Source organism: Balaenoptera musculus, chromosome 11 (genome assembly GCF_009873245.2).
Source record: "Balaenoptera musculus isolate JJ_BM4_2016_0621 chromosome 11, mBalMus1.pri.v3, whole genome shotgun sequence".
In the NCBI taxonomy this organism is placed as follows: domain Eukaryota; kingdom Metazoa; phylum Chordata; class Mammalia; order Artiodactyla; family Balaenopteridae; genus Balaenoptera; species Balaenoptera musculus.
Genome location: NC_045795.1, coordinates 29,904,642 through 29,930,802, shown reverse-complemented (window position 1 = coordinate 29,930,802; position 26,161 = coordinate 29,904,642). Strand labels below are relative to the sequence as shown.

The 26,161-nt window shown below is 42.8% G+C and overlaps 1 protein-coding gene across 1 annotated transcript in view; it reads right to left on the bottom strand.

Annotated features, from left to right (window-relative positions):
* Nucleotides 1-26,161, bottom strand: part of LOC118903774 (chloride intracellular channel protein 5) — a 107,808-nt gene that overhangs the window by 53,286 nt on the left and 28,361 nt on the right. The gene's annotated exons all lie outside the window — the stretch shown is intronic.

The window sequence follows — 26,161 nt, the reverse complement described above, 5'->3', positions numbered from 1 at the left end:
CAATGCAGGGGACACAGGTTCGATCTCTGGTCCGGGAAGATCCCACATGCCGCGGAGCAACTAATCCCGTGCGCCACAACTACTGAGCCCGCGTGTCTGCCTAGAGCCCGTGCTCCGCAACAAGAGAAGCTACGACAATGAGAAGCCTGTGCACCGCAATGAAGAGTAGCCCCCGCTCGCCGCAACTAGAGAAAGCCCTCGCACAGCAACGAAGACCCAACACAGCCAAAAATAAAAACAAATAAATAAATTTATAAAAAACAAAACAAACAAACAAAAAAAAAACACGTGCAGAACTGAATGTGAGTTTCCAGCGTGGTGATTATGGAGAGTCATAACTTTCTGAAACCATTGAACTCTTGCATCTCAGGGTAAAAAGAGACCTTCAGCATCACATAGTCTTAACACAAATGATATCGGACCAACTTCTCTACTCCCGAGTAATCATTTCATCTATGCTTGAATATCTCCACTCACCGGCAATGTGTATCTCTCAAATCAGTCCATTCTGAGGACAGTTCTAACTATTTATAACCAAAGGAAATGCTTTCCTTTGGTTATACCTCGGCAAAGTATGTTCCTCTGTAGTTTATCTTCTACCCTTTGGTCCTTGCTCCATGAAGATGTCATGAGTACGGATCCTCAGATTTTGACCCTATCTCTTTCTATCTTGTCAGCAGGCTCAAGACTTGAATCAATGTCCCACTTAGTTCTGACTACTACTTGACCTAGTGTCAATAAACCATTCATTTGTTAAATTATCCTTTTGCTCAACGAATACGTACTGACCATGTACAAGGCACTGGAAGAAATTACACAAGGGATTCAAAACTGCATTTACTCGGGAGCTTATGGCCTCCTGTGGGGTGGGTTGGGGGATAAGATGGGAACACATAGAAAACCATGACAGATAGCATTATTGAGGACCTCCACACTTCTGCTCCCCACATTTCCCCTTCTCAGTACCCTCCTCAAAACAGCAGATTTTTTTTTTTTTTGGTCTGAAAGGCAGGTCTATCTTTACCTCTGAGTAGGTTGCAGAGATGTGAATTTTATAAAGAATACACTTTCAGCAAACATATGAACAAAAACTTTGGGGAGCTGATCTCTGTGTAATTTTTTTCCAGTGAATGGTTTATTGGCTCCAAAATGGTACTTGGAGGGAGAAATCACCCACTCATTCTAGTTTGCTGTTGGCTCCCTTGGAAACCATGGTGGCATCAGGACCAGGCTCCACTAACAGGGAGGGTTCAAAGAGGGAAGGCCCCCCAGCCTTGCTTGCAAAGCTGTCAGCAATCCAACCAACATCCTGGAATGGGGGCTTACTAAGATTTCTTTTTCTTTTTTTTGAAAGAGAAGGAGAAAAAAAACTACCCTCCAAGCTCAGCACATTAGTTTTCCCCTCGAGGTTTGTTTGCTGTGGGGTTCAGGTGGGAAGGCAGGTTTGTGTCCTTATTTCTACCTGGCCCATCTCTCCCAGCAGAGGCTCAGGTTTATAATGGAAAACTGGCGCCTTTGATGGTATTGCTTGTAGGTAATTGCTATGAAATTACAGTTATTTTACCTCTCTCTTAACTCCACCCAGAACCCCATCCTGATTCAGTTCTCACTTTCCTTAGTGCTGGAGACAGACCCACCCTGAGTGTTTCAGACACCACGGCTAGGTTACAGAAAATCAGAAAGGTGGAGGGCAACAGGGTGGGCGCCACCCCTGCCCACAGGGCTAAAGTTACTGATAAAGCCACACTCAGACAGGTGACTATGAATTTAATAATAGCTTGTTGCAAAACTTGAGTTGATGACATCAGTTCCCTAAGACTTTCTTTCCCAAGAAGCACTCATCTGACAGTTTCCTGGTCCTTTAAGACATCCTGACAAAGGAACTTTTCCCCAGGGCCGGTTATGGTGTAAGTGACAAGTGGAGAATTAAAAAAAAAAAAAAAAAAAAAAGCCACGGTCCACACACTCTCATCTGTTTTACCTCCGGGGGTGGAGGCTGGGGTGGAGGTGGTCATAAGGGGATTGAAGGAGGTACTACTGAATTATTGGAATTCTTATTAGCTGGACCCAAAATTCATATAATAATGTTAATAATACCAACGAATGTCTATATAGTCAGGCACTGTTCGAAGTGCTTTACGTATATTATTAACGCATTTATTCCTCATGTGAAACCTGTGTAGTGAGATAGCGTCACCATTTTACAGATGTGGAAGCTGAGGGGAAATTACAGAGAGGGGAAATCACTGGTCTGAGGGTCCCTGGAATGAACCCAAGCGATCTGGCTCCAGATTCTGAGCTCTTAACTGCCATACTCAGACTCCACCCTGAGGACCCAGCCCAGACGGGTAGCACTTTCACCCAAGGTCACAGAGCAGGAGGCGCGGGTGCCGGATATGCGTGATGCATCCCAGCCTTCAGTCCACGTGCCACAGCTCTGCGGGCTGCTGGTTGTCACAGCTCCCCACATTTCCACTATTGTCTTATATTATGATTCTAGACCTCGTAGACAAAAATTGCCGAAAGACCAAGAGAAATAATATGCGAAGATTTTATGATTTACCCTTACTGTCTTTGCATCTCTCTTGAAGCTTCCCCTTCCCTTCCCTTTTTCTTGTGCTAGGAACATTTAACATGAGATCTACCCTCTTAAAAAATGTTTCGGTGCACAATGCAGTATTGTTGACTGTAGGTCCAGTGCTGTAAGCAGCTCACTTTGCTCAAATGAAACTGTATTCCCGTTATTAGCAACTCCCCACTCCCCCCTCCCCTTGCCCCTGGCAACCACCTTTCCACTCTTTGATTCTATGACTTTGGCTATTTTAGTTACTTCATATAACTGGAATCATGCAGTATTTGTTTTTCTGTGATCAACTTAATTCATTCACCATAATGTCCTCGAGATTCACCCATGTTGTTGCATATTTTAGAATTTCCTTCTTTTTTAAGGCTGCGTAGTATTCCACTGTGTGTGTATACCACAGTTTCTTTATCCATTCATCTGTCAAAGGACATTCAGGCTGTTTTCATATCTTGGCTATTTAAATAGTGCTACAATGAACACAGGGGTGCTAAGATCTCTTCCAGATTCCAATTTCAATTGTTTTAGCTAACTACCTGGAAGTTGGATTGCTGGATCATATGGTAGTTCTATTTTTTATTTTTTGAGGACCCTCCAGACTGTTTTCCATAGTGGATGCACCACTTTGTATTTTCACCAACAGTATGCAAGGGTTCTAATTTCTCCACATCCTCACCAAGACTTGTTGTCATTTGTTTTTTCCAGAATAGCTACCTTGACAGGGGGCGAGGTGAGATCTCATCACGGTTTTGATTTGCATTTCTCTCATGATTAGTGACGTTGAGAATTTTTTCATATACCTGTTGGCCATTTGTATGTCTTCTTTGGAGAAACATCTACTCAACTCCTTAGCCATTTTTCAATTGGGTTATTAGGGTTTTTTTTTTTTTACTATTGAGTTGTTTAGTCTCCTCTTTTCTTCCTTCACAACTCACCAGTTGCCCATGGAAACCATCTGCTAAACTCATGGGTTAAATGCGGTGAGCTTGTGGCAACCACTTAAAACATTAACCAAAAACTTGGTGGGGCTCAATGGGACCCCTAGGCCCTGAAAAGTATGAGGGAAAATCCAGATGGGCTGTGGTCCAAAGAGGCTCTGAGCAATGTGGGCTGGGGAGAGGCAAAAACATGGTGTACTGGGTTGAATAATGTTCCCCCCAAATTCATGTCCACACAGAACCTGTGTGCATGACCTTATTTGGAAACAGAATCTTCACAGATGAAATCAAGTAAAGATGAGGTCACGCTGGATTTGGGTGGGCCCTAAACACAACTGGTGTCCTTATAAGAAGAAGGAAATTTGGACACAGACATAAAGGAGAAGGTCATATGAAGAGAGATTGGAGTGATCTGTCTGCATACCAGGGAACACTAAGGATGGCCGGCAGACCCCAGAGGCTAGAGGAGACAAAGAAGGGGTCTTCTCTAGAGATTTCAGAAAGAGCATGGCCCTCAGGACAACTTGATTTCGAACTTCCAGCCTCCAGAACTGTGAGAATACATTTCTGTTGTTACAAGCAACCCAGTTTATGGTCATTTATTTTGGCAGCACTGGGAAACGAAAGCAAACAGTAGGGTCAAAGGAGAATGGTGTACAGCTACTGGCAAACTTCCCAAGTTCACAGTTCTGCTTTGCCATGGGCCTCGCGTGCACACAACTGCCAGCCAGCTATGACCCCAAAGTACTGTCTGTTCCCTAGATATAGTAAATTTATTTACTATTAAGCGTATATACTATACTATACCTTGTTATACTATAGAGTATTATATACTATATTATTTAAGTTGTAATAAAACATAAAATATTATACACTGTATAATATTACATACGATAATAGTAATAGCATGATGTAATTATATAGGTTGTATGATTATACTTTATATGTTGTATGCCAGCTAAGTCATATTATATGTTCTAAAATATTGCCTTCTACATAGTCTCTCCTCCATATGGTGAGCTTGGCTATCCCCAAAACACGACTATGTTTTATTCACATTACCTTCAGCAGCAACAAGCACAGGTACCTGAAACTGAGTTGATATTCAGTGCCTGTTAGAACGGATACATGTTGAGGGGAGGGTGATATTGCTCCACTTTTGTGGCTTGAGTATCCCAAAATTTTGATGTTGGCCCTCTGAAGAGCATCCTGAGAAGAAAGCTTGGGTTGTAGAAGACATTATATAGCAGGAGATCACGGTTCTCGACCCACCTCTGCCTGTAATTCACCGTGTGACCCTGAGTCTCAGCCTTTGCACTTATAACTTCCCTCAGTGTTGTGAATTCAAGTGCCTAATGAAATTAAGCAGTTTAAGACAGCAGTTCTCAAACTCTTTGGTCTCAGAATCCTTTTATGCCTTTTATGATTGCTGAGAATCCCAAAGAGCTTTTGTTCATGTGGGTTATAGCTATCGATATTTACTGTATTATAATTAAAGCTAAAAAATATTTCAAATATTTGTTTACTCATTCATTAAAATACTAATAATAAACACATTACATGTTAACATAAATAACGTTTTAATTAAAGAAACCATATATTTAAAAAAAGAAATTTAGTAAGTAGAGTGTAATTGTTATATTTTTACAAAATCTTTAAAGTATGACTTAACAGAAGTTGGCTTCTGCATTCAGTCTTTTGCTACTTGGTTGAAGTATATGAAGAAAATCTGGCCTTACCCAGATATGTAGTTGGAAAAGGGAGGAGTAATTTAATAGCCTTTTCAGATAATTGTGGGTATTTTTCTTTTATACCACACCTAAACTCAACAAGTGGTAGTTTCTTAAAGGTTAGTTGATAGGTGGAATTTGAAACCCTATCAATGAAATTCTTCTGTTCCACTAAAACCCATTCATCTATCTCACACTTTGAATGGGTCTTTTACCCATAAATGATTTTGTCACATCACAAATTCATCTTTTGGAAAATAGCATTTCACGGAGTTAAACAGATCTTCCAAATGGTGATACATCTCTTTATACAGTAGCAAAATATCTCCTTCAGTAATATCACCACCAAGCTCATCAGAAAAGTTTAAGCAAAAAGAGGCTGTCAAGATCCTGGTGGCAAATACCTGTTTTCCAATATTCTCATTTTCTCTTGAAAGCTTGTCTTTTATCATTGGCAATGAATACTGTCAGCTGTTAGTCTTGAAATGACAAGCTCATTTCCTTGATTTCCCAGGAAATGTCTGGCAAATAAATACCAAGTAGTAAAAACCATAGTTTTTCTGCTGGTTGTCTTTCAGGCAAAAACTGTTCCGCGAGAGAAACTTCTGGTCACAGCTCAATCGTGCAAGTGCTTCTCCTGAGACAACCATTGTGCTTGGCAATGAGGCCAAACAGCTGGATGTGCATTTCCCGTTTCATCTGCCAGAATGTTTAAAAGACATGTACTTGTGAGTTGAGATTTAATTACATTAGATAATTTTTACTGCTTCATCAAGATCATTCACAAACGAGACTGGCTTTTTTTTTTTTTTCTGTCCATGCATGACTCCTCCGTTATACCACTGCCTCTATTTGCCCTAAAATGCCACAAAATAGCAACCCCAGGGAGAAATGATGACTTTGAAAATAGTTGTGACCTCTCAGCAGCCCCCCCCAAAGGATCTCATGGACCCAGGAGTCCATGAACAACGTTTGAGACCTGTTGGGATAAGATACCCCATGAACAGACCAGGTACATAGAGCTTCCTCTCCAGACAACAGAGTGAAGTTGATAATTGCCCCCAAATCATTTGAGGGCACCAAGGTCCAGAAGAGGGAAGAATTATTCAGAAAGGATCCAAAAAGGAATAGCAGAATGGGGAGAGATGACACTTAAGCTTGAAAGATGTCGTGTCCCTTATCAATTTATTGTTTCCCAGCTCTGAAGGCACCCTTCAATAAATGCTGGGTGAGAAAGAGTGGCAATTCCTTTCGGCATTTCTAAAGTGAGCACGGAGGTAGGATTTCCCAGAAGAGAGGACTGGAGGGACCCTGCAGGAAGAGGGGGCTCTTCTGCTGCCTCTGGCATGGGCTGGGGGTCAGCAGTGAGCCTGCCCCCGCCCCAGCCCAGAACGTGATCCCTCCGGCTCCCTGCAACCTCATCTTGCTGCTAGCCTTCTGGACACAGAAGGCAAAGCCTCCATGCAGCCTGCGTTAAGTCTGCCTGCGGCCGGGGTGTCCACACAGATCTGCCACTTACTCTGCAAGCCCCGTGTGGCCTGAAGCCCCCCTGTTCCCGCCGGCACCTGGACCCCACTGCACACCTATGCCCCCATCGCTGACCGTCTGCGCCCCTCCTGAACTCCGGAGGGTGGCTATTGCTTGCCCAGCGACTCCAAACCAGCTCTGGCCTTGCCAGACCAGTGAACGCCTATGCTTTCTGCTGGGCTGACCACACTTCTCCTGTGAGAGTTGAAACCCTTTGTCATCCCTTGGCTATTCTCCTTCAACTCTAGGGTACCATGTAGTGTCCTTATATGTAATGGGTACTCTTTTATCATAGTTAACTATTGCTTTATGTTAAACTCCTGCTAAAATCACTGTGTGGTTTCTCTCTCCTGATTGGACCCAGACTACGACAGATGCTTAAACGTCAGATATTTCAAAATGGAAGATTTTTAGGCTATTTGTCTGATTCCTTTAAAAATCTCACAAGGTTAAGTCCTAAATGAAGTACTAGAAGAAAGAAACCTGAATTTTCTCCAGAAAGTTAATTAAGTCACTATTTATGTCACATTTCAACTTTTTGTTACTTTAGTCCATGAAAACTATCCTTGAAGACTCAAGTGATTAAAAATTTTTTTCAAGTTACAGATAAAAATTCTACAACAGTTGGACTAAAACTGACCTCAAGGATGATATGGTCCAGCTCTTTCTTTTTACTGGTAAGGAAATAGGCCCAGAAAGTTTAGACGTTTTGCCCATGGTTACACAGCCTGGTCCCATGGCAGAATCTGGGATATAATTTTTGTTTTTAATGCCGCACCGTGACTTATAGGATCTCAATTCCCCGACCAGGGACTGAACCTGGGCCATGGCAGTGAAAGCCCGGAATCCTAACCACTATGCCACCAGGGAACTCCCAGGGATACAATTCTTGATTCCTAATTCCTAGCTTTTCTCTATGCCAGGCCGGTTTTTCTCTTACGGAAAGAGTGTTGAAGTGACAAAGACCACAGGAAGAGGACTTTCTTTGGATATAAAATGACTCATCTTTATAGCACTAAACTGATTCATATCACATGGAAAATTTTTCTTCATAGTAGCAATATTTGGATCTGCCCACTTTCTCTTATTCATGTAAGTCAGAAAATACTCCTTACTGTGACTATTTTTTTTAATACCAAATTATCTGCTGTTCCAATAATTTGGTTGGTCAGCCTCCCATGAACAGCTATGGGATTTGGGGCGGTATGTGGTCCGATTGAAGATGGAGAGTTCTACCCTTGAAGAAACAACATTCTTTTTCTCAGCAGTCACATAAGGCTTAACTCACTGGGGTCACTCAGGCATATTTCATTCAATAAGCAGTCAGGTAATAAGTATACATTTGAGGCTTCAGAGATTCTCAGCATTTATCTGAAGCTGATTATAACGGCTGAATCAGCTCTATGCAGAGCGCTGCCTATATAATGTCATATGAGGAATTCCAGGTGTATTAGTCAGGGTTCTCCAGAGAAATAGAACCAATAGGATTTGTGTGTGGATAGAGACAGAGATAGATAGAGATAGAGATGGAGATAGAGATAGAGATAGAGATAAAGAGAGAGAGAGAGAGAGAGAGAATTGCCTCCACCCAATTGTGAAAGTTTGCTGAATCTAAAATCTCGTGGGCTATGTCATCAAGTTGGAGACTCAGGGAAGAGTCGCAGTTCAAGTCCAAAGGCAACCTGCTGGCAGAATTCCCTCTTCCTCAGACGTTGTCAGTCGTTTCTCTATTAAGGCCTTCAACTGACTGGATGAGGCTCACACACAGGATAGAAGGTCACCTGCTTTCCTCAAAGGCTACTAATTTAAATGTGAATCTCAGCCAAAAAAACACCTGCCTAGAAACAGTCAGCATATTTGACCAAATATCTGGCACCACAGCCTAGCCAGGTTGACACATAAAAATTAAACATCACACCAGATGAATTTAAAAATATTACGTGAGACAGGTAACCATCAATTTAGTATGTGTCTTCAACACCTCAGCTTGCCAGATGGTTTTATAAACAACTGAACATAGTTATGTAAATATCCCCTCCCAAAGGAACTCGTAGGCTCCATGCCCAGAAGGCTACTCAGCTCAAGTGTCTGACTAAGAGAGCAGGGTCCAGTGGTACCTTGGACCCTGAGTTACCAGCCTGGTCTGATAGTGGCTTCGGGGCCAAGGCTACCTACAACTCAATGTGTTGCGTAACATTACTGTGCTTGAGGCCTCTTGGGAGTGACCTTCAACCTACGCTGAGCTTCATGGCTTTCTGCACTGAGTCTGTACTCGCCCTCCTGTTCGTTCACACACCCTCCGAGAAAGAATTGCCCTCTCCAGCCCAACACCACACCCTAACACCATGCCCCTCCTTTCCACTGCTACGTGTTTTCCTCCCTATTCTTTCATGTCCAAACTATTTGAATAGGTTACTGTGTCTCCCTTAAAATTCTTGCCAGTCCTACTTAACACCCTATTCTTTTTTTTTTTAATTAATTTATTTATTATTTATTTATTTTTGGCTGTGTTGGGTCTTCGTTTCTGTGCGAGGGCTTTCTCCGGTTGTGGCAAGCGGGGGCCACTCTTCATCGCGGTGCGCAGGCCTCTCACTATCGCGGCCTCTCTTGTTGCGGAGCACAGGCTCCAGAGGCGCAGGCTCAGTAGCTGTGGCTCACGGGCCTAGTTGCTCCGCGGCATGTGGGATCCTCCCAGACCAGGGCTCAAACCCATGTCCCCTGCATTGGCAGGCAGATTCTCAACCACTGCGCCACCAGGGAAGCCCTCGAAATTCTTAATCGTTTTTGAACAAAGGCTCCCTCGTTTTCATTCTGCACGGGGCCCCACCAGTTGCAGCCGGTCCTGCATGTGACTTTCCTGTTCCTTTACTGACATCCTCCTCTTCCTGACCTTTGCCCTCTCAGCTAATTGCTCTTCCCCCGCCATACTTTGTACCCTTTTGAGAACTCATCTATTCCTGAGAACGTGATTATCCCCCCAAAGACAGCAAGAACTCTGGTTTTTCGACCTATAAACATGCTATTTATCCGGAGCTTAAAAAAAAGGAAAAGGAAAGAAAGGGAACGAAGAAAAAGAAAAATGTTGAAATGCTGCAGGGCTTGCTTGCTTTAAGTCTTCCTTGTTAGTTCCTTCTCCTTTCCTGGTGTTCTCACTCTAGTGTTATGTATTATTCTAGAATTTGCTTCATTTCTATTAGATAGTTTTGCAGTTACCAGATACGTCAGGTTTTCTTATTAGTAAGTCAGACACTATTCCGTATTATTTTTTTTGATACCAAATGATCTGTCCTTCCAACCATCTAGTTGGTAAGCCTTCCATTAGCATGGATGTGACTTGGTGACTTGTTTTATTTTGGTTCTTTTTTTATGAAACCCTAGGAACCCAGTAAGGGCTCAAGAAATGTAAATTTGATTGCCCTGGTATGTCTTCCAAATGACTCCATCATGCTTAGCAAGGCAGAATGGCTCTCATTCATATCAAATACCTGCACCAAGGCTTAGAAGGTCCCAAAGTCCAAATCCTCTGCCTCTAAGTTTGGGGTGGTTTATTATCCAGCATATAACTCACATACACACTTAGCCTCAGGTTCCTTATCTGCAAATTGGGGGCAAGAAACGTCTACCTTGCAGGGTTGTTCCACAACTAGATGATAATACGTACAAAACACATAGTTTTCATTTTATAAATTTAGAGCTACTGTCATCATAAGTACAGAAGATAAACATTTAGGAAGAGCTAATTAAACATCCCTGTTTGTGAAATGCTATGCCTTAGTAAAGAGTCGGTAGATCTCTCTCTTTTTTTTTTTTTTAACATCTTTACTGGAGTATAATTGCTTTACAATGGTGTGTTAGTTTCTGCTTTATAACAAAGTGAATCAGTTATACATATACATATAATATCCCATATACGTATAACTGATTCACTTTGATGGCACAAAAATTCAGCAATACCTCCATGTTCAGGGTTTTGTGTGTGGAGCAATACATTCAATGGAGAAAGTAAACACAGGAAGAACTATGGCCACTGTCCATTGACCAGAGATGGGTGATCCTAAGCTAGGGCAGAATCCCATTGACCATGAAGGGGAAAAGGGAAAGTGATTCATATTTGGTTAGCTGTTGGTACAATGATGGGCACATGCACATCTGTTCTCCACAAGGCCATTGAGTTTCTATGCAGAGCAATGTTCTGCAACCAAACAAGGTTTTCAAGTAGTTCAGGAACCAGACTCAAAGGTCTGGAATTCAAGGAAGATGGATGGGTAAAGCTAAGGGATCAGGTCTGTGACAGATTCCTGGCAGTTTTATACTGAAGCCCAGTGGAAGCCTTTGTGTCCTCTGAATATCCGGGAACCTTTGCCACAAATATTTATGGAACCGTCATGCTATTCTTTAGGCCTGATTATGGCTCTCTATGCTCGGATCAGGAGAACTGAAAGCTGGAATTCTTCCACCTCAGAAATGCACCAAAGCACAGGAAACCAAAGAACGACACAAATCTACAGCCTCATATAAACAGAACTCCTTCCCACATGGGTTTAATTTGAAGAAGACATCTTCTTACTTAAGCCTCCCCTGAAGAATACCAGTTCCTAATGGAGGAAACATGCCTTCCACTTAATTAGGCCGCTGTCAAAAGTTTTGCTTTCCTCCCTTGACATACTTTTTATTATTCAAGATGCTATAGAAATTAGTTCCAGCTTTTGATCATGAATCCATTCCCCCTACATTCATGGAATGAGCCTGCAATTCCTATAATCTTCATACCAAATGAGGGTATCTTGATACTGATTCTCTGACAAAGAGAATGGTGTTTGGGATCCTGTGATAACGGAGATTCTGCAAATGTTCTTCATCCTGCCCTCTGCTCTGGTTGTCTGCGTGTTGAGTTTTTTAATCGAGCATCTTAATATATCACAAACTGGTCTGAAAAGACTTTAGAGAAATCACAAAATCTGTCACCAGGCCTCTCAGTTGGGTTCACTAAGCTCTCATCTATCCAAACCTCTCAAATATGAGAGATTAAAAGCCTTGTGGCACTAAAATCAAATCTGAATCATGAGATTTACTAAATAGGGTGATGTAAATCCAGGACCCTATGGAAGATTCTTTGCAAAATTAGTATTTTATAATATGTCAGCGAAGTAGGGCTTATAGAGCTTGAAAAGTTTATTCTAATATTCATTTAATAATGCCATGTCCAGGTCCCATGCTCAGATATTCTGATTTATTTAATCTGGAGTAGGACTCAAGTGAGTTGTTTTTTTTTTTAAACTCTCAAAGTGATTCTAATGTTCAACAATGTCTGGCCATCTCTGACCCAGTGGTGCTCAAAACTGGGGATGGACAAGAGAATCCCCTAAGGAGCATGATAAAAAAGAAAACTGACGACAGAGCTCCCAGAGCCCACTCCAGACACAGGGAGGCCAGAGTCTCAGGAGACACTTGAGGTGCCCTCCGCTCTGTTTGTTCCCTATTTCCCTACCTAACTTGGAAACTCCTTCAGATCACAGCCCCCTTCTACCCCCAACCCCACTTCTACTGCTGTTCCTCCGCACCATCCGTCCTTGCCCTGGAAGAAGTGCACCATTTTGAGTCATTCAGGGCATGGAGGACACATTTTGGACGAGAACATTGGTAGAATCTCAAGTCAACACAGCCGCAATGTCAGGAGCTTCACTCACCGACTGACATCCTTCTAGTTGCCCATCCACCCAGAGCTCGGCAGGTGGGTCCTCCCTGAAGGTGACAGCACTGTCATCAGGCCCAGAAATCCTACCCGCTTGCACAAACTTCTCACATGGTCAGATGTGCTCAACCACCTTCCTCTCCCCAGGCACTATCCTCTACTATCCTCTAGCCAACGGTGGCGGGAAACTTCGCTGCTTCTGCAACACAGGATTCCATCAAGTCCTATGTTCGGCTTTCCTGGCTGTTGGGGGCACTTAGGAGGCTTTAGCTCCACCCTCAATGATGGGCAATCACCCAGCCATTTGGGCAAGGTGGGTTCTCGCAGTGAGGGGGACAAACATCTTCACTAAGGGCCTCCTCGGTGCAGAGCCCAGGAGGGTGGTGCTGAATGAGACCTGGTCATAAGTGGAGTGATAGAGCCTGGGTCGAGTGGGAGCAGGAAGGAGACCCCCTGAGACCTCAGGGAAGGTTTTGGGGCAGCAGTGATCCTTGATACGAGACTTGAAGGGTAAGAGGATTTGTTCAAGCAAAGTGGTGGGGCAGGACATCAGAGCAAAAGTGACCAAGTAAGAATGGGTCTGGAGGCTTGATTCCATGATGCGGGGTGTGTCGGGAACCATGAGCAGGTGCTCTTGTTCTTCGTACTGTATCAGGAAAGCCCACACAGGACTTCTCCAGTTCCCTTTCTTCCTCCAGCTGGAGGATGCCAGCCCAACCACACGCCAAGCCACAAAGCAGTCAAAAGCCTATCTTCCAGGAACCACCTGTACCCTGGGTCTGCTATTCCTACCCTCACTAGCCTCTAACCCCGCCAGCCACCGTTGGCCAACATGGCATCTTTCCCACTTTCCTTTCTCAAAGCCAGCTCTGAAAGTATTCCCACTGAAGTATGAATTCTGGATAACGTCTCAACATTGATCGTGGACCAGACGTAAGCAGAGGGGATAAAGCTCCAGTGGTAGGGTTTCAGGCCTCTGGCAGGGGAGTGAGGAACCGGGAAAGGAGGAAGAAGGACTGCAGGAGCTTCCTGGAGTCTTGAAACAAGACACATGGGCTCTCACCTATCACATCCTATGTGAGGTCCAGACAGTTCTTACCTCTGCAACTTACAAGGACAAGTGTCTATAATAGGTGCCCAGGCCAAAGGGCAGCACTTCTTATTGCAAAACTGCTTTCATTTCCTTTCAAAATTCTCTATTTAAAATCACTTCGGGGCTGGTTGGAAGGGCAAGACTTAAAAACAAAAATAACACATTCCTTAATTTGGAAGTGGGAAACTATAGGCATATTAAGTGTTGCCTTTAATATGAGTACTGTGAATTTGGGATCGTTATGTTTTCCTGTACGCTGTGCAGTAAGGCCTTAGTCAGAATTTTTGGAGAAGCAGGATGGTCGGGTGAACTGAATGCCTTAGGTAGCCCTTTAAGCAAAAGAGCGTGTAATGAAAAGCAGAGGATCCAGAGTCCTGTGTTCTAGACCTAGTTTTGGCACAAAGAACTGTGTGATCTTGGGCAAGTAATTTCCCCCTCCCTGGGCCTTAGTTTTTTTATTTACAAAGTGGATGAATTAGAAGAGATGATGTTGAAAGATACTCTGAAATATTTCTAAAGTGTGACTGGGAGAAGGAGAATATCACTGAATCGTTTATTTGCAATTAAGAATTCTGATGGTGGGGCTTCCCTGGTGTTGCAGTGGTTGAGAATCTGCCTGCCAATGCAGGGGACACGGGTTCGAGCCCTGGTCTGGGAAGATCCCACATGCCACGGAGCAACTGGGCCCGTGAGCCACAACTACTGAGCCTGCGCGTCTGAAGCCTGTGTTCCGCAACAAGAGAGGCCGCGATAGTGAGAGGCCTGCGCACCGCGATGAAGAGTGGACCCCACTCTCCGCAACTGGAGAAAGCCCTCGCACAGAAACGAAGACCCAACACAGCCAAAAATAAATAAATAAATTTAAAAAAATAATAATAACAAATGTTCAAGTACAAAAAAAAAAAGAATTCTGATAGTACACCTGAAACTAACACAACATTGTAAATCAACTACAATGGACCTGCGGGGTAGCGGCCAGCACTGTAGGTTGGAGGGCAAACGAAGACATAAAGCAGGAAGCCTCTGTGACCACCTTCAGAGGCTCCTTCAAGGCTCTGCCTTCTCACAGCTTGCCTCTAACATCTCTCCGTAGTATTCTCAGTACATCACCTTCAACAGCAGTTAAAGAAGCATCCCTTTGGGAAGGCTCCCCACACCCACCCTGATCCCTCAAGCTTCATCCAACCCTCTTACATTTCAGACCCGGCCAGCTGGAGGTCCAAAGACTTCAGATGACTGTCCAAGACACCGACAATCAGTGGGGGTGGAGTTTGCAGTAGAATGGAGATGGCTGAAATCTCAGTCGAAGTCATTAATGTAAGTAATTCAGCCATAACCACCAAAGCCATGAGAACTGAATCCTTTCAAAAGTCATCTTAGAAACGTTCCTGCCAGTCCTCCCTTAACCTGTCGTCCTTTGATTCTCTTAAGAGTAAAATGTTGAAGACATGAAAAGAGAAGTTCTGATTATTGTAGGCCACAGATTCTAATCAAGGTTTATTCTGCTTTAATGTGGAGGATTCCCTCAAGGTAAAGACCAGAAGCCAGTCTCACACTGAAGTTCCTGATCCCCCGGGGAGCAGATAGAAGAACAGCTGGGTAGCTAAATCCCTCCTCTCCAGAGTCCTTCCTCCCCAGAGGTGATGGGGAAGATTAAGGAGATAACGCAAGTAAAACGCGAGGGCAGGCGCTGGAAGAGAGCGAGCGCTCAATACATCAGCTGTCGTCATTGTCACCCTGCTTTCTGGACCACCTCTCCTTCCTCCTTCTCACACCCCCAGGTCACTAAAGGTCATGGGCCCGGAGGGTCTTCCCTGCCACCATGCAAGACAGAAACATTCTACTAACCAAGTGCCTTCTGTCCCATGAGCCCACCCTACTCATTTCTTTCAAGCTCCTGCAGAACTTACTGTAAAGTGTCGTTCTGGATGATTATATTTCCTGCTTCAGAGAGGGGCTTTCTACAAACAGCATCCCAGCTACAGACACAGAAACGGAGCCAGGTTTTGCGTCAAGGAGACCTCATTTCATTTTCTCTGCCTTTAAAAACTTCAGTCTGAGCGCGCTCCTGGCTGAGTTATATATTCAAGCTCAAGCCAAGCTATAATTGAAAAGAAGTCTGTCTTTTGTAATTCCCTAGGCCCAAAGGGAAAATGAAAAGCTTTCCCAAATGGCAGACTAAGGCAGGAAATGTTCTATTTATTGTACTCCCATAAAAAAAAAAAAAAAAAACTGAGCCCAGTAATTATGCCACACACACAATAGTCCAGGTCATCACCCAGGAAGCCACAACCTGAGATGGAGTCTGCATTTCTCTCCAAAAATGGAATCATTCCAAGACCTACCATATTTATTTATTTTTCACAAGTTCTACAGTTACAAGAGACAGATTGCCCACTCTGCTTTCTGCCTGGCCAGTGGGAGTCAGAAGAATTTTCGGGCTGGTCCCAGATGTTCTGCAAGGTAAATATGCCTTTGAGAAAGTCACTGCCTCAGTGTGGCCTTGTGCATCCTCGCCTATAAGATGAAGGGATGACTGGACAATGTCTAGCTCTGAATTCTCTGCTTCTCTCCATGCTCACTTGTTCAGCATTATTAATTGGGCACCAAGAAGTTAGAAATAACCCTTGCTTGTGAAGAACTATAATGCAAATTCTCCACTTCATGCCTAGGAGAAAACACTGAAAGTGGCCATCATAAAGATAGAAAACTGCCCCAAATAACTCCAAAGTAAGTGAGGTGCAGAAGTTTTCTCTTCTTTCCTTTCTTTTCCTTTCCTTTCCTTTTTTGCAGAAGTTTTCTTCTCCTCTACTGGATCTTTTCTGTACATCTCAGAATTTGGTGTGATGCTTCTGGGTACCTCAAGTTCACAAGTACCACAAAACCCCTTGTTTTGGCTTCTGTATCCTAATACTGGGATCCACAGAGAGAATCCCTCAAATCAGCCATTTGGTAGTGCAGAAGATGTGAAGACACGTTTCCAGCTCTAACAGAGATCATCCATGGAAGTGTATGTCACTGTAGATAGTCATCAAAGCATATCATTTGTATTTCCGTTTAGTTTGAAGGTACCAAGTAGAATTGTTGCACCTGTGTGTTAAAAATTGTACTAATGCCATGTCCTCCACACCCCAACCCCCATCAAACAGTGTCCACCCTTATAAGCCAGGACAAACCAAAGTCACAACAGCTTCCCTTTACTTGCAAAACCTATCTAAGGAAGGAAGCCTGTTATTGTTGGGCTATGTTTAGACTAGATGATGCTAAGCAATGGCCTGCAGGGATTAATAGCAAATAGTCTTCTAGATCTTACCTAATGTTTAGGATCAACCCCTTCCAATGATCTTTTGATGGAGGCTCAGAAATGACAAAGACTTTTCAACTTTGCTTCATCTCCCAACTACTGGAAGAGGCTGCTGGAAGCATGATGAAGAAAATTCTGAGGTCTCAGCTAGGATCAGTGGGCAAGAATGTCAGTGTCATTTGGCGATCACGTGTTTTATTGACCATGCTAACATGAGATGGAATTCTGCAGACACTTCCACATGTACATTTGAAGAGGTAGAAGAAACAGGGCAAAGCTAAAAGAAGAAGCAGCATTTTCCCCTGTGTTCTCCCAGTTGGCTCTTATCACATCTTTCTTTAACGGAATTTCTTTCTGCTAAGTCATAAAACAGACCCTGTTTTATTTTTCTCTTTTCAGTCCCGTGATACAGTTAAGGGCCAGATATAACACTCTAGTTGTTCAACATGTAGCTTACATGCAAAGACCACAGTCTTGGAGACATACGGTGGGGCTGAAGAGAAACAAGACCTTAGGAACAATATAACATGAGTAGAGTATACGATTATCCAGGACTTTTGCTCTGTCATATTTGCAGTTCTGGAACTAGCTTTGAGCATGGCATTTCTTCTCTCAATTGTTTCTCCCAAAGGGGAATAAAAGATGGCTTGAACTGGCCTCAGAGCTCTCTCCCTCATCTGTCACTGGGGATAAAAACAGCTGCCCGCCTGCTTCAAGTTCTCTGTGAAGTTCAAATGAGATGATGTACATGCAAGTGCCCTGCAAGGAAGGGGCACAAGAAGAACACTATGACCCCACATCTGGTCCTTCATCAGCAATTACAGCTAGACTAGGATGCCCAACAGCTCGACAGTAGGGGAATGAACATGCACCCAACCCTCCACCGAGTCCCAGTAAGAATATCCTGTCTCTCCCACAGAATTCCCAGCAATGGCCCCGAAGGGAACAACTGTCTTCATAGGATGGAATTCTAGGCTGTCTACAGCCGTGCTACTCAAAGTTAGGTCCACGGACCAGCAGCAATAGCCTCCTCTAGGAGCTTGGTAGGTATGTAGATTCTCAGGCCCTACCCCAGACCAGCTGAACACGAGTCTCCATTTTCAACAAGATCTCTAGGTGATTTATGCCTATTAGCGTTGGTGAAGGCTGGTCTTCAGAACCTTTGGATGACAAAGACCTCGTAGAGCAACAATGCAAAGACGTTCACGATCTGTGCACTAGGTCAGTGATGTCCAGCTTTTCTGTTTGATCTTAAAAGGTACATTTTTGCACATCTGGATTTGACATCACTCCTGTTTAGGGGGAAAAAAAAAATCTCTACTCTTGTATCTAGGAATCTGGCCCTACTGGGTTCTAGAAATGTGAGTGAATCTCAGCCAAATTTCCATACCTTGCCCAGAGGAGGGGACCCTGAATGCAAATAGCAATGGCAGCCTGGTGCTGAAAGCGAACACTGCAGCTGAAACTGGAGCCAGGGCTAAATTATTTATTGAAATTCCATGATGTGGCTTGTCCGTCAGGAGCCAGCAGAGCCTAGAGTCACTGAGCCTATCCATCCCGTGCAGGCCTGATCCCTGTGAAGCCCCCTGCCTCTTCGCCTGTGGGGACCAGTCAGATGTTGGACCCTCTCCCGAGAGGTTAAGTTATGGAAACCTGACAAGTCGTGGTTTGTGACCTGGGCTTTCTGAAGATGTCACATCAGCGCCCATTGCTGTGCAGTGCAGGCTTCCTGCCTGCCTGCAACCCCTGGGGCATAGAAAGCTTACACAGAGAGGGGCAGAAAAACAAGAAAGCCAGTATGTTGCAGCTTACTCTTAAAAAATAAAATAAAATAGAAAATAAAACAAAACCAAAACAACATTCTCTGTCTCCGGGTTTCTACTTATACAATGGAGAGAAAAGGTTTCTTGGCTAACCAACGTGCCAATGTTTATAAAACAAATTAACCTCTGTCGATAACTTGTCCTTTTATAGTCACGAATATTCGATCCCCCAAAACAAAATACTGTTAACAACATGTCCGTTGATAGCAGAATGGTTGATTACAGGACGATCCGGCCGTGTTTAATGCAATAGCATATGGCTAGTAAAAGGAATGAGTTGGAGTCTTAAGTCTTATCCTGGAATATCATGGTGGGGGGAAAAACGCAAGTCCCAAAGTGATGTGAGTAGTATGATCCCTTTTTATTTAAAAACAAAACGCTGTGTTACACATGAACACACACACAGGGCTTTGTTTTTAAGTTAAAAACGTGTATGTGTGTATGTGGTGTGTGTGTGTGTGTGTGTGTGTGTGAGAGAGAGAGAGACAATAGACGGAGGAGAGTGGAGGGCAGTACTTAACACCAATAACATCAGCTTTTCTCCAGTAGGAGGCATTTGAGGGGTGGGGAAGGGAGAGTCTTCATATTTTCTTTATGTGGTTTATGTGGTTTCAGATAAGGAAATATCTGAAACCCTTGGGCCGGATATGTTTCAAAATTTTAAATATTTTGGCGTGTAGAAAGGTAACAAGATGCATGTAACCTCATCCCATCCTCAGCAGGCTCTGGCACCACCCTGTAATCAAGTCCATTCACATTTCTGCAGCACAGAGTGGGACACATAGAGGCAACAAATAGCCTCCAAAAATTTAGGTCAGTTTTGCCTTCAAATGAATTAGCCACAGATTTACAAAAGAACTTTCAGGTGTCAGAGCTTTTTGAATTTCAGGATTCTGGATCCGTATATCTCTTTAGGGTCTGACTTGCCACACTGATCGTGTATTTGTAATTTAAACCAATACAATAAAATAAAAGGGAAGGGACAAAAGAGAAAGGAAAAATAAAGGGGAACCCCCTTTGATGTACACTTGGGTACTTGCACTTGTGCCTCCAAAGGGCTCTGACTTAGAACTTGAGAGTGATCCCGTGGACGCAGGTTTGGTGAAACACATGCAGAGAGTGGGTTTGTGCATCTTAGACATTAGCAAATTCAAGCCCACTGGACTGCTGTGTAGCAGATACAGGAGAACACAAAAGAAGATGAAAGAAATAGTTTTAACAACACAGAAAAAGTAACTTAGGTGCTAGGGAGTAACCAGCTCCTAAGATGTGATTCCTGTTATTCAATGTGCAACTGAAACCAAAGCATCTGTGTCAAAGTTAAAATGCACATTGTGTGAGGTCAACAGGGAGCGGCCAACATACGTATCCATGGCAGCCCTGGTGCGCTATCAACTTGTTCAGTGATGGTCTCAGATTCTCACTGGGGCAGGTGAGCTTTTGCTTTTTGTGGTTCTCCATCAATCTAGACATTTCTTTTAAAAATATAAATAGTTATGCTGTTGATCTTTAAAATATCTTCAAAGGTGCCAAGTGTCCAATTATGCCAAATCACAAAGAACAAGACAGTATTTTAACTGTCAGTCTCCAAGCTGTAAGTCCTGGATAACCTAAGCCAGGGCAGTTGGAGCCTTTGTTTCTCTTACTGTGAAATGGGGGTTAGTACCATTCACCAAGCTCACCTGGAAGGTAATCAGTAAAATTGAAAGGTGTTTAAAAGCCTTTGGATTAATACATGTTGTAAGTTATAAATGACCTATTTCTCTACATTATGGAGGTGAAGGATCAGGGCCTGAATGTCACAAAGGGTATACAAATGATCAGTGGTGGTGAAATCACTGGACCAGGAATCAGAGATCCTAGGTCTGGTCGAGATGCTCCCCTAAAAGTGGGAGCTGCTTTCATACCTGGGTCTCTGACACCTGCCCTGTCCATCTTTCAGAGTGACAACAAAGGTCAAATGCGACCATGCAAATGGGAAGGGCCCTGATCACTGGAAGTGGTTCCAGCTTCCAGCTACCTATAGAAAGATGAATATAATAGTAATAATAATAACAATAAAGTTATATATAAGGCAGAATGGAATAAATGGTAAATACAGTCCCACCAATGTGTTCTACGTATCCAGGGGAGCAGTGTTTACTTCTGGGTGGGAGATTAGGGAAGTGTCCTTTCATTTTCACCGTCTCCTACCTGGATTTATTTTTTGTCTGCTTGCTTGTTAAATGTGTAGGGTGACCAGCCATCCCAGCTTGCCTGAGACACAGGGGATTTCAGAGCCTTCAGGGCTTAAAACTGGGAAAGTCCCTGGCAAACTGGGATGAGTTGCGAACGCTACATATGCACATTTCTACTTTCAAAATAGGATTTAAAGGGACATGTAAACATAGATGCTCAATTTAAGAAACTCATTCATACAAAGCCTACGTGTAGACAGAGTTCATTCACTTCAAAGCAGCTTAGAAATTTCAAATAATCCTTTCTTAGCACTTCTGGTCCATCATCCTGCAATTTTATCCTTCATAGGATCAAATCTAGTGATTCTCAGTATTAAGATTGGGAGTTTGGGACTGACATGTACACACTGCTATATATAAAATAGATAACCAACAAGGACCTACTGTATAGCACAGGGAACTCTGCTCAGTATTCTAATAACCTAAATGGAAAAAGAACTTGAAAAAGAATAGATACATGTATATGTATAAGCGAATCACTTTGCTAAACACCTGAAACTAACACAACATTGTTAATCAACTATACTCCAATATAAAATAAAAATTAAAAAAATAAAAATAAAAAAGTAAAAGATTAAAAAAAAAATCATTCCAGACTTTGTTTAAATGGGTGATGGACATTGTAGTGGCTCAGACCTATGAGCTTTCCTACAATAACTAGAAGAGATAAAAGACAGCTAGTCAGGAAAACAACAATAACAGATGGGTATTGTTGAGTCTCTCGAGAGGTGGATTTTCTGAGTGCGCCATGTGTATGTGAGGTGCATATTGTATTGCCGTATTCGCTTGAATTTTGACTGAATGGGCAGTGTAGTTCAAACAGATCTGCCCACATATCAAAAGAGGAAGTTACTTCCTTTCAGAGCTTTCTGCTTTGCAAGGAAGCTGTGTTTAACCTATGTGGTGATTGATAATAAATATTTGTAATAAATATTTATTTTAAATAAATAGATTGGGTAATTGCTTTTATTCTACCCTTGAATAACAGGGATTATAGCAACGTCTCTATTCTTCATTTTTGACCCTGTGGCCTTTTGGATTTTGCATCCCTCTTTTCTATGACAGCCCTTCAGGCTTCAGAAAAACCTCATTTTTATCAAATGCCACTGCAAGCTTTACAGACAAGCATATTGTAATTGTTATCACTTCATGCAAACTATAGTGAATCAAAATGGCTATGCGACTCTTTTGGAAAGATTATCTTCTTGCTGTCATGCCAGCAAACTCCCCCAGATCTGTAGTCCAGCTGACTTTCCTCTGTCATCTGTAAAATTTAAAATAACAGACATATATACTAGAATGTTCTAAGTTGTTTCCTTGGCCCTTTGGAGCCCATATTCAGAACCCTCCGATGACCTTTCACTGATAACAGGATAAAGTCCAGCTCTGTGGGCTGCCTCTCAGGGGGTCCCACTCTCTCGTCCCAGTTTTAGCCATAGTCCCCTTTCAGGACCCCTTCCCTTGCCTCCTCACTCCTCCAGGCAAACCGCTTGCCCACCACCTCTGTTGGACCTGGATTTGCTATAGTTGTACTGTTATCTGTACCCTTTCTCTCTTCTGGATTGTATTTTCCCTACGTTTCCATTTTCAAATACCAACCCCAATCCTACCCTCCCTGGAAAGTTTTTTATGCCCACTCCTAATAGAATTATTTTGTGAATAGTTCATTTCATTCATTCACTAGACACATATTAGGCATCAACAGTGTATTATGTACTGTTCTAGGGACAAGGGATGCCCAGTAAGCCTCCACTCAGCATCTCTCCCTGTGACTTACTACAGTGGTGATGTTCTCTGGAAGATGCAAAACATGAGAAGGCAAAATACAACAGTATGTAAGCTCCTGAGCTTTGGAATCTTACTGGGCTTTGCCACTTACTAACTTTGTAATCTTGGGCAAGTTTCCTGGCCTTGGTTTGTTCATCTGTAAAGTGGGAATGCAATGTGGTACAGACCTCATAAAGTTGTGGTGAGGATTCAATGAGATAGTGCATGTAAAGCATTTAGGGATAATTTGTGGTACAAACTAAGAGCTCAATAAATGTTATTTACATTATGTTCTTCTATCTGGTCTGATTTGCCCGTCCATATCGTCTGTGTCTGTGATGCCTTCTTTTCTCTCTGTACCTTCCACACAGAGAAACAGGGCTGGGCCTCGTCTTCACTGTATGATAAAATACTCCTCTCTCCCACTGGGGATTGGTTAATAAGGGGTGGTTCCTCGGAAGTCATTGGAAGTTTTCAAATAAAACTATAAATGGGAGTTCTTAAATATTTTAAACATGTTAATGAAAGACTATTATTTAAACATGTTAATGAAAGGAATTCTAGAAAGTATTTATTCAACAATATTTATTGAAAACTTTTAGAACAGTGGTCTTCAAACTTTAGTATATCTCAGAGTTATATGGAAGGCTTGTTAAAACACAGTAGGTTTGGGGTGGAGCCTAAGAATTTGCATTTCTAATAAATGCCCAGGGGACGCTTCTGGTCTAACATCCACACTTTGAGAACCTCTGTGCCGGTGCCAGAGAGAGAAAACAATTCAGCCTTCCGAAAAAGTCACCAGCCAAGGTCTGAGGAAAACGCACAGCAGAGTGGGACGAACCCTGGACTCAGACAATCCAAAGTCTAGCTCTGGTTCCATCCTTCATTGGAATATGACCTTGGACAAGTCATTTACCTCCTCTGAGCCTTGGTTTCCTTATTCATAGAGTTAGGATAAGAATATTCCCTTTATACCTCACGGTGCTGTCAGGACCTGGGACAAATGTAAAGTATTATATGTACGGACTGGGGATCAACTTAAGAGTCATGGGAAACACAAATAACACATGTTGGTGAGGACGTGGAGAAAAGGGAAGCCTTGTACACTGTTGGTCGGAATGTAAATTGGTGCAGCCATTGTGGAAAACAGTATGGAGTTTCCTCAAAAAACTAAAAATAGAACTACCATGTGATCCAGCAACCCCATTCCTGGGGAAAAATAAAAACACTAATTCAAAAAGATACATGTACCCCAATGTTCATAGCAGCATTATTTACAATAGCCAAGATATGGAAGCAACCTAAGTGTCCATCAAAAGATGAATGGATAAAGAAGATGTGCTATATATATACAATGGAATACTACTCAGACATAAAAAAGAATGAAATTTTGCCATTTGCAAAAACATGGATGGACTTGGAGGGCATTATGCTAAGTGAAATAGGTCAGGCAGAGAAAGACAAATACTGTATGACATCCCTTATATGTGGAATCTAAAAAATACAACGAACTAGTGAATATAACAAAAAGAAGCAGACTCAAAGATATACAAGACAAACTAAAGGTTATCAGTGTGGAGAGGGAAAGGGGGAGGGGCAACATGGGGGTGGGGGAGTGGGAGGTACAAACTACTGGGTATAAGATAGGCTACAAGGATGTACTTACTGTACAACATGGGAAATATAGCCAATATTCTGAGGGGCCATATCTTCCCCCTTTCCCAGTCCAAAATGACCCCTTGAGAGGAAGAGATGCCCCCTAAGCAGGTTGCATTCTTTCCCACTTCACTGAAGTATTATTTAGTATCTTAAAGACCCAACTCCCTGAATAGAGTCCCCAGTAACTCAAAACCTTAAAGCAGCTTTGAATCAAGAGCTCCTCTGGAAAGGGACATTTAGGGAAGGTGCGCCCAGGGCTACAAGCAATCGGTCTACCCCTCGGGCCTTCTGCCTCCTCTGGAATCACCTTGCACTGCCAATAGTTAATTAAACACTTCTACCGCAAAAGATTAGCACCTGTGAAAATCACCCTCACTAAATTACATTTTAATGTCATGGCCTCAGCCTTTGCCAGCTGTCACTAGAAGAAATCATCATACAAAGCTTTCTACTGCATTTACTATTTTTAAAAAGTTGATGACATTATTAAATTCTTCAGTGTTTCCCCACACACAACACATAAAACATCATTTGAGAAATGACCTTAAGACCCAGTGCCACATATAAAAAGACACTTAGTGTTCAGGGGAAATGCAAGTGATATAATGCTGTGAATAAAGCATCCTGCTATATGTATAGACTATATGATCCCAATATTAAAAAAAAAAAAAACTGAAAGAAAGAAACCAAAATGCTATCAGAAATTATCTTTGGGTGGTGGATTATGAGAGATGGTCTATATATTTATCTGTTCCCAATTTTCTTCAAAGAGCATGAATTGCTTTTATAAATAGAAAAAAATTAAATCATTTTTCGAGGTAACGTAGTGGTAGGGAATTTTATTTAGACGGCTTCTTCCACTCTCAAAAAGAGAATTCTAGAACTGATTTTGTTTTCTTTCCTCCCCTTGCCTTCCAAGAAGCTCAAAATCATATCTGAAACACACTCTCAATAGCTATGCTCACTCTGATCGTAGGTTCTTAGAGTCCTTATTTTCATTTTCTATTTTCTTGCAATTTCCTACTATAAGCTTTTACTTACTAGACGAGTAGAACCTTCTTGTCCTATATAATTTCTGAAATTTCTAAACACTCTGGAGTTGAACAAAATGCAATAGGGAGCCACATCCAGTGAAACATTTAATTCAACAAGTTAAATAATGCAGCTTCTAAACACCTGTTCCTTAAAGGCTTATGTTTACAACCAGGGAGAATTTGAAGCAGTGGGCAAATCTGAGTCAATGTTTTTGATTGTCAGAGGCCACAAAGGGTATAACATTCATCTTCTGTATGCGGGTGATACTCGGATGGGGTACAATGAGGGCTCCTCTGACCATGGACTCTGCGGGGCTGCACGTCGCTATGGGTGTTCAGTTTTGATGGCGTCAGCCAAGTGGACCACTCTGAAGGAAGACCTGCTGTCTGATGGAACACAGAGAGCAGTCAAGGGTGACCCTGAGACTTTGCTCTAGGAACCTGGGGGATGGCAAAGCCAACATGAGGGAGCCTGGCCTTGGGGGAAAGTTCAGATGTGAGATAAGGTGGCCACACAACAAGCAGTTTGGAACGATGAACAAACACCAGACCACAAACCCAGCGGGGGGCTCTTGTTCTTGTGCCAGCCCCACCCTATCCATTTGGGTGGCTTGGGGGAAGTCCCTCCTGCCCCCGCCTGGACCTCAGTTTCCTTATGAGCTGAACTAGTTCATCTCTAAGGCTTTTCTGGTTCTTTTGGTGGATGAGTCTATGACATTATACCCATATAACCTCACGAGAGACTGTGCACGTGGAGATGCAGACTTGGGTCCACT